We start from the raw sequence: 10,159 nt of genomic DNA on the forward strand, positions 1-10,159 counted from the left end.
CAATTCAGCAATCTGGAAAATAATCGGTGTTGATCTAAAATTGGTTTGGCCCAGAGAAGTTCTACTCCATGACTCCAACCCTGGTCAGGGGTTGTCCACTTACTCAGCGCCTACCTGGAACTCCCCACCCTTACATATTCTCAGAGAAAACCACCAGTAGCCCATGCTCAACACCTGCATCTTCCCTACCCTCAACTCCCTGCGGTAAACCTGTCCCAAGATCAACCACCATTCCCACAGAGGTTGTTGCTTTTCATTGTTCTAATTAATGACAATTTGCTTATGTTGATGTTGGAGTTGTGTTTGTTTCTTTCCCAATCATCACAGTCCATTTCTGATCTAACAATTAGAAAGACACTAAAATCCAAAGAACCTATTCCAAGCAAACAAAGAAACATACTAACACAATGTTGATTTCAGACCCAGCATATAAACTTTTAGAAAATGGAAGTTTGGGTGTCAATATAGATCAAGGTAATGAGAAGATAAGTGGGGGATAATGCTGGGAAATTTGAAAGGTACCTAACATGCCACATACTATGCTGTTAAATTTATATTTTTCTTTTTTTTTCCTATAAAAAAGAAAGCATTTATTTCTGGCTAGCTTACAGTTCAGAGGTTTAGTCCATTTTCATCATGGTAGGAAGCATGGCGGCGTACAGGCAGACACAGTGCTGCAGAGGTAACTGAGAATTCTACATCTGGATTGGAAGGCAGCAGGAAGAGAGAGTGACACTGGGCATGGCTTGGGCTTCTGAGACCCCAAAGCCCATCTCACAGAGAGACACTTCTTCCAACAAAGCCACATCTACTCCAACAAGGTCACACATCCTAATAGTGCCACTCCCTATGGGCTTATGGGGACCATTTCATTCAAACCACCACTAAAGTTGCGAGGAATAGAGATGCAAATATAAAGTGGTAACACAAGGGACCTTTGTGCTAATGCTCTCATTTATATCCTTTTGCAGCCTTTTAGGTCAGGAATCTGATAGTCACTGCAAAATTTATATTTTTCTTAAGTAATTTGTGTCATCATTGCTGCCTTGAAAATAAACAGATAAAGAAAAAAAATAAGTAGCATGGTCAGATACATACTTGAGGTATGTCATGCTGAGGATATTTATAAAGTAAATTTCTGAGGGCAGAGAAAAAAACTAACACAACTGTTGTAGTTTTTTTTAAGAAGATCAAGGAGAGACTAATTATTGATGAATATGGAAATAACTGATTTCTTGAAAATCAAGGATGATGTGATAATAATTGACATAAATGCTACCTAATTAGTGATTTAAAAAGAAAAATACCTTGAATGGCATATTAGTTTCTGACCTAAGCAAGAAATGAGTGGTGACTTTAAGAAGTCATCAACATAAGGAACAAAAGTGGAGATTGCATGAAGACTATACTTTCAGGGATCAGATACTGTCTGTTACTAGAGAAGTTTCTGTGACTGTGCAGAGTACCTGAGACCACGAGGGTGAAAGGTAGCATCCTCTCCTGAGTGTGAAGCTGGGTCTTGAGCTTACTTTTCTTCAGCTGTCTCTTGACATTGTTGATCGTTCTTCTCTTCCTTTGGGAGAGGGAGAGAGAGAGGGAAGATAATTTGAGTGGAAAAAAAAAAGATCGTGTTTTGTTCGTATGTAATTTTATTTGTTATCATTGTGAATGTGTATGTATGAAGTGTCTGTGCACAGGGATGATAGAATACAACTTTGTGAGCTCAGTTCTCTCCTTCTACCTTTATATGGGTTTTCAGAATCTAATTCAGAACATTGGGTTTATACCGCAAGTGTTCGTACCCACTGAACCATCTTGCTGGATCCTAAAGATCATTTTTTTCAAAGGAAGACAAACACTTTAGCTGTATACAAACTGTTCTTGGGATAACTATAGACCTACTAAGTATAAATATGCATGAATGTTAAGAAGAAAAGATCTATAATCAAGAGTGAAATCTGTATTGAAGACGTGTTTCTACACCAAATATAGAAGTCAGAGTTGAAATTATAAATGTAGATGATACTGTTAAACAAAATCTAGAGTGAAAAAGTACACAGATTTTAACAAAATCTAATTTTTCCTCTCATAGAGAATGCTTTTAGTATTGGGTATAAATCATCATTGATGAACTCAAAGTCATCTTGATTTTCTTCTATGCTTTTTAGTTTTGTGTTTAATGTTATGCATATGACCCATTATGAGTTAATTTTTGTGATGGAACAGTGGTTGTTTTTAAATTCCTTCCTTAATTTATAGACACCCAGCTGTTCTAGCTCTGCTTGTTGAAGAGTATCTTGGTCCATTGTTTCATGTTCCCTCATTTGACAATATTTATTTCTATTAAAATTTTTGTTCTGCAAAACATCAAAAGAATAAAAACACAAATTAAAGATTAGGGGAAATGTTTGCAAAAGAATTCACACAAACAATCGTTACCTGAAATATGCCAAGGACTCTTAAATTTTAGCAATATGAAAACATACAACTTGATTACAAATGAGCCAAACACTTCAATAGATATCTCCCCAGAAAGGAAATAAAGATGGAAAGTGAGAAGATAAATACTTCTTGTGACATATCATTGGGAAAGGAAAAATAAAGAGATATTGTTATAGACTATTATACTGCACACAACCCAGAGCACTTATTTTGCAAAATTCTGAGGAAAATATGAAGGAGCAAGAATTTCCATTCATTGCTGTTAGAAATGTACGTTGGAAGATAGTTTCAAACTTTCTTATAAATTAAATATGTTCTTTTACAATCACCAGATCCAATTCTTTCTATTTATCCAAAGCGACTGAAAGCTGAGATGTGAACACAAATGTTTATAACAGGTTTATTTACAATTGCCAAAATTTTAGACAACTATGTCTGTTAGTCTGCAAATGGATTGACTACAGTAAACACAATCAATGGTTTATTATTCAGCACTAGAAAGAAATTATCTATAAAGTCAGAAAAGACATGGAGGAAATTTAAATTTGTATTAACTAGAAGTCAGTACAAAAAGACCATACAGAGATGGGATTGGTCTAGAACTCCTGTAACCCCAGCAGTCAGTGAGCTGGGGGAAAATTGACATTCTGGAAAAGGTAAAAGTTGAAATATTAAGAGTATTGGTTGTTACACAAGGAAGAATAAGTCAGAGCACACATGTTTAGGGTAGTGAAATTATCCTGTGTGTCACTGTGATACACTGATGGCATCAATGGCGAGCTCTGATGTGAACTCTAAAGTCTAAAACATTCATCAGTAGTGACACATTCAGCATTCTGATGAGGGATATTTATAATAGGAAGTTATAAGTAATGATAGAAGCTAAACCAAGTAGGTGGAGGGATATGTAAGAAAACTCTAGCTTTCACTCAGTTGCTATGGTAGCCTAAAACTTCATTAAATGATGAAATCTATAAAGGAAGAGACAAGAAGAGATGAAAATGAAGAAATGGACATTAAGAGCCAGAGAGATAGATCAGATGGGAAAGTGTTATAAGCAGGAAGACATGAGTCCAATACCCAGAACCCACATTAAACACACACACACACACACACACACACACACACACACACACACACACACACACACACACACACACACGTGTTTAGAGAACTTCAATATATAGAAATCAAGAAAAAGACCAACACATGACTGACAAGATGTTCAAGCAGGGACCAAAGAAGAACATGTTCACAATGGATTCAAGTAATGAGATCATTTGAAAATCTTGAGTGTTCCGGGGTTAAATAACTCAAACAGTTCAGAGCATACATTTATTTTAAGTGTATCATCAGCTACTACCATAATACTACCCTTTGCAAAGAAAAATGTGATCTTATTTATCAATAATCATGAACTTAAAAGTAGATAAATAAAAAAATGAGACATTAAATGTTATATGACAGAATAATAAACAAAAATCAAATGTATAGTTCTGTGTTATAGGAATTAAAATCATTTAAAATTAGCAATTTCTGAAAAGTTGTCAGCCATAAAATGGGATGATATATGTGCAAATAATAATTGTGCACTATATTGTACAAAATGTAAATGTAACACAAGTCAAATATTGATTTGAATTTAAGTAGATAATGCATATTGAAAGGAAAACTTATATAGAAGATATAAAATACATAATGTATACATAGTACAATGTAGCCTCAAATAAATAAAACAAAGCTCTCAGAATTATAAGATATTACCAGATCCCCAAGCATTATGGAGTTCCTCAGTCAACAGATGGTTCACATAGAAATAAAACTAATGATGCTGTTGAAAATTTAGCAGTACAGCCCACAAACCTGATCTCAAAGTCACCTAGAAACCACTGTACCTAATGAAAAAAATAGAAAAAAAAATTATATATTGGGCGGACATGATTCACTTTTCCAAAGTGGCACGCAGAGTCACAAAAGGAATTGCCGTATAAGCCAAAGAATTTCTTTCACAAAAACTTCATCCTATTCCCAGATTCTCAGAGAATGTCTCAAATACAGAAACAATAACTCATAAGTAAGACTATATTCCACAGTACAAGGAAAGTCAGTGCTCCTATAAATAACAGAATAACACAAATCTTACAAATTAGATAATAAACAACTAAAAAATATTTAAGTGCCTAAATGTGTCATAAGAGTGCTGCTTCCTGGAATTTCATTTTTTCTTCTACAATTTATGAGTCATTTTTTTTATTTCTACACTTAGTGGCTTATATTGAAATATTTTTAAATGAAAGAGATGTGTCTCAACAAAAATTGGAATATAGTTTTTCAGTCAAAAATATACAAAAATACATACATATGACATGTGTGCCCCAAGAAGATTACTGTCTCCTCCAAACTTTATCTTGAAATAGATGGAAGCACACTCCAAAAGTGGGCGTGACTGGAGCAATCTGTGCACCTGAGTCAAAGAGGTCACATGGCTCGGGACCACTGGCCCCTGACATGCACTTCTGACCAGCCTCGAGTGCTATTTCCAAGAGAAACACTGATATTATACTTTTCTAGGCCATGAACATATATTAAAAGCAAAAATACAATCTGCCATAAACTGCTTATTAAAGTCTCTAAGTTCATTCCGGGAAAAGTGAATTATGGCTAGTTTCTGAACCAGTGTTTTAATTTACAGCCTGATCTATTTAAAAATATGTTACCTCAAATATAATTTGTATTGCCTATTACCCAGCCATATAATTCATCTACATATTCATGGTTTGTGACATTTTATCTATTAATGTTTTTGCCTCAGTAGAATTTAAGAATTGGTTTTGTATGTACGTTTTTTTAACTTTTCATTATGAAAAAGTTTCTGAGAGTTTTATAGGCCTCATGTTGCCACCAATAAAATTAAACATGGCCCCATTTTGTGTTTATATATTCCCCTATACATATATCTATCAAAACTGCTATTCCCATTCCCTGTGTTACTTTAAAGCAAATCAAAAAAAAAAAAAATTCTACTGCTTGCCTATAAGTATTTCAGGACATATCTCCACAAGACAAAGGCTACATTTAACATAAGTATAATATTATCATCACTAAAATGAAGTTTAATTTCCCTTTTTCCTATCCTCATGTGATGGATGCCTTATCAAACTACATTTTGATCTACCATTTGCACTTGAGACTGAAATTTCTCCAAAAATGGTCCTAGATGAACACTAGAACTTGGGATATCTTCATTATACTAAGCAAAAAATATGTCTTCTAATTGTTATGTATCCCATACTTTGAGCCCTTGGTTGCTAAAACGCACATGATAAACGTGTTATCATCCAGAGATGCTTTTGTTTCTAATGTATTCCAATGTCACCCAACAAAATACACTTCACAGTTTCAGTTCTCTGAGGTTTATAGGAATTTACCCTTTAGTAGAGCTTGCATTTGAAAGACTGCTTTAAAAATTGTAAGAAAGTGTCTCTTTGCCAAATATTTAAACTTTATGAGTTTAATCAATATGAGTGAGTATCCATAGGCAATTGCAGTGTGTTTACTCTGCACTTGTTACTTGCAGTGCATTTATTGGTATCAATTTGATCAATAATGATAAGAATGTCATTCTCAATAGCTACATCTTTATTTATTTTGTTTTCTACTTGTTCTGTCAATGCCTCCTAGTGTGATAACTATAATAACCATCCAAATCCTTTCTCTGAAATAATAGAGCTGCAGTGACAGGTAGACCTCCAGATGCTCATCTCTGAGATATTTACAACTAACAAATGATCTGCATGGGGATTTTGAGGCCCACCTTCCTTATTCTAACCTGGAAAAGGCACTAACAATCATATCATTCCAGAATTTTCCCTCAGAGTAGGCTTGCAATCTCCATTAAGCAAGTTAGTTTCTTCCCCCTTTCCCTACAGCTGCTAATCTGAGAGCACTCCCAAACAAACTTGGTGACCCAGCCCTGTGTCTTCTTCCAGAAACCCTTAACTATGGCTGTTGATGCTAGAAGTTGCCAAAGCAAACAAAAACATGTAACTACAAGAGTGGTACCTGGATCTCCATCGTCTGCCACCTAGCTACTATCTGTGTGGTAGAAGGCAGGGGGGAAACTGGGAAGCCTCTAAATGAATAATTCAGCTTCTCAGCCTCATAGATGCTGAATTGTAATAGTGTCCTTCTCAGTAGAAGAGATGCTGCTGTGGGTGAAAAAAGTTCCAACCTTGAAGAAATTGAACTATAAAGACAATTAAGTTAAGAGGTCACTTACAATATCCTAGAAGAAACTATTTTCTTTGGAAACTAAGAGCAGTTAACCAGCAGCTGAATGGTAAATTGTGAGTGAAAGGGGGATCTATTGCCTGGACACAGAAAGCTACAGTCAAAAATGGCAAAGAAAGCTGAGAATCAGGCCCAGGACTAAAATTTTATAGTATCCAAAACCCAGAAAAATTTAAGTTCATAGCCAAACAAGGCAATTGTATCAAGGCTGGAACACAATTAAGAAAGAAAAGAAAGCCTCAATTGTTGAGTCTTAGGATTCACTGACACTTTTGAGTTAGGAAAGTTCTTGTATCATCCCTTAAGTGAGGAAAATTCAAAGGCATGCCTACTGAAGAACTGACTTTCTCCTCTCAGGTCACTAGAATAATGAAGAGGTTTGGACCACAACTTAGTTGGGTACACTTGAGCCTGGTGAAACAGCAGTCCCTCATAGAGCTTAAGACCTAGACAGCAGGAAGTGAGACAACAGATCCAATAAAGAGCAATTATTGACTTGGGAGAACTTTCACTGGATACGGGGTTTAACACAGTGCCTAGAATTCCAATCACTGTTGCCGAGGACAATTTTAAGAGCCATGCCATATTGCCTGCCTGAGTTAAGTTTCTGTTGTCCAGTATTGAGCCACTAATCAGAAACTTTTTGACATGCCTGGAAAAGTCCTGAGTTATTAGAAAATAACTTAACATTTCCTTATCTTTCTGCTACAGTGACCATTAGGAACAATGTTTTGTGGTTAGGTTGCTTGATTGGGTTGCTTGGCCTGATCTTTTCCCAAAGAAAGTTTCCTGCTCTGCTTACTATAAAACCCACCTGAGAAAAATAAAATTTTGCAGCTTGATCAGAATACTGTCTTGCTGTCAATTCTTTGTGTCTCTTGTCCCTTTCATTCACCATTCCCCCTTCTAGGGTCTCTGCTGAAGATCCCGCTGGCCGGTACACACTGTGGCAAAAAGGACTAGCAACAATGGCTCTTAGGAACAAGGAAAGAGAAATTACTCACATTGAGTAGAAAGTGCCAATATTTCCTTGATAGATGATCAGAGAAGGCTAAAAAGAAATTGGAAGAATTAGTTGGGCTGGGATAAATACAAATTTTAAGGGAAAACAATAAATCCCAGAAAATGATTGTGGGCAAGCCAGAGGAATGAATTATTTACACAGGTGTAAATGAATGGGCTAGTAAGGGAGACATTAGCTTCACTAACAAAATAGTAGAAGCTCTCCTTTGCAAGCAAAGACTTCTAGTAGGAGATGCCATTACTCACCTGGGCTCCCAGATTGGTGCTGGGATAGTAAAACAGGTGATTATTCACTAGAAGCAAGATGGCAAAAAATAATCACAATTAATGCACAAATATTCCTTTTATTTTGTCTCTGGATCTCCAATTACACATAAGTTACTTTTCTATTGTACCTCTTTGTTTTTTAAACATCCTTTCTTTATTATACAACACTGGTTACTTCTGCTTGTTTTCTGGCCTTTACCTCAACTTATCAGTACCTTGTCTGCAGCCTGAAGTTTCTCAGTCCTGCCTGGCCTTGAGGTCCCACAGCCGCTTATAAAATAATCACTCAGAGGCTTGTATCAGTTACAAACTGTACGGCCTAGGGCTTCAGCTCCTTGCTAGGTAGCTCTTTCATCTTAAATTAACCCATTCCCACTAATCTGTATGTTGCCACATGGCCATGGCATTAGGGGTCTGCTGGCATCTTGTGGCTGCTTGGGCAGCAGCTGTCATCTCTCTTGACTCCACCCTTCTTTGTCTTGTCTTCCGTTTGAATGTACCACCTAACCGTATCCTGCCCTACCATAAGCCAGTGCAGCTTTAGTTATTATCCAGTGGGAGCCACACATATTCACAGCATACAGAGAGACATCCTACAACACTCATCAACATTGGCACTTATGTGGTCAACCATATTAATGAGATTTAATTTTGATGTGTCATTTTTTTTTCTTTTTGATTTTAGCTACTGCTTCGCTATTGAAGTTCTCAATTTTCTTTTTGTACGTCTTTAAGAACATTCAGAGAGTTATTTTAAGTAATACACCTGATAACACGGTGATCCAGTTCCTTGTGGATTCATTTTCACTCTGTTTTCCTTTTATTCCCATTTTCTTGTTTTCTCACTGTGCACTGATTTCTGCTGCTAATGTGCATCATTTGCAGTTATTTTGAATAATATGAGACCTAGGGTGGTATCGTGTTCCTCCAGAGAACATGTCAATTTGCTTTTTGCAATGGGTAGAGCACTAGCAATCCTGGATCACCTATACATTATTACAATGATTAATAATGTTGAATATCAACTTCAGTCCATGGAAGATAAGACTATTTTTCTGGGCACTCTTTGTGTCTTGGGAATATATCTAATGCATGAAGTACTTACCAACACTCAGTTACTGAATTGCATCTTTTGTTTCTCCAGTAACAAGACACCAGCATAAGCTCTTTGAGGCTTCTCAGTCATCACCTACCTTTTAAGGAATCAGTAACCACTGATTTTCTGTACCTGTTCATCTAGGGCTGAACCTTGCATAATTTCCTCATCCATGCTGGCATGACAACTAGAGCTGTCAGTTTTCAGGTCTCTTTAGGAAACCATATTGTTGAGATTTCCTAGGTAGGAAAACCCTGTCATAAATAGAAGACATTATCTCACTGCAGACATACTGGTCCTCTGACTTTTACAATCTTTCCACTTCCTTTCCTCAGCTTTCTCTGAGAATTAGGTGGAAAGGATTTGCTGGAGATTTATCAACTGGGATTAGGCATTCCCATGGTCACTTGTTCTCTGCATATCAACCAGTTGTGAATCTCTGTAGTAGCCAACCATCTACTGCACAAAGAAGCTTCTTTAATTGTGGGTGAGAGCTACAGTAAACTGTGGGCCTAATGAGATGTATTTATAACACAGAAATGATATTGGTGTAGGAAAATCGCTTTAGATTGACTCTCCTCTAGGGTCTATGACCTCTTCAGCCATGGATAATTGGCCATGTTTGCAGTAGCAAGCATGAATTCCCTCCTAATAAATAAGACTTAGGCCCCATTAAATAGCTTTTGGTTAACCCCAAGTTTAAAAGTGTTACTCTTGAACTGCTAGGGTTATCTTGCTGATAGGACTTTTGATTGCTTTTTCTCCCTGGGCAGCTCATACAGAATCTTCTGCTACTAAGAAATAGTTCTCAGGGCAGAAACTTTCAGATAGTTTCCAGCTCAATTCCTCCAAGTCCTGTGTAAGAAGTGTGTGTGTAGAGGTGGGGGGGGGGGGGATCTGCTCTCACTAATATGGTCTTACTTCACGTTCTGGAGGTAATCAAGGACAACCACAATAGCCTAGATTGTTCTTATACCACTTTGATCAACAGCTATAAGGGAGGTTCCCCATGTCTGGCACCGGGTTTTCTTTTGTCAGAAT

The 10,159-nt window shown here is 36.7% G+C and overlaps 1 non-coding gene across 1 annotated transcript; it reads left to right on the plus strand.

Annotated features, from left to right (window-relative positions):
• Positions 1-1,399: 1,399 nt before the first annotated feature.
• On the plus strand, positions 1,400-1,615 carry LOC128111394 (small nucleolar RNA U3). The gene has a single exon (XR_008218634.1). It is a non-coding gene; the product is annotated as a small nucleolar RNA U3 (small nucleolar RNA).
• Positions 1,616-10,159: the final 8,544 nt, after the last annotated feature.

This window comes from Peromyscus californicus, unplaced genomic scaffold (assembly GCF_007827085.1).
Source record: "Peromyscus californicus insignis strain IS unplaced genomic scaffold, ASM782708v3 Scaffold_15__1_contigs__length_86483966, whole genome shotgun sequence".
In the NCBI taxonomy this organism is placed as follows: Eukaryota; Metazoa; Chordata; class Mammalia; order Rodentia; family Cricetidae; genus Peromyscus; species Peromyscus californicus.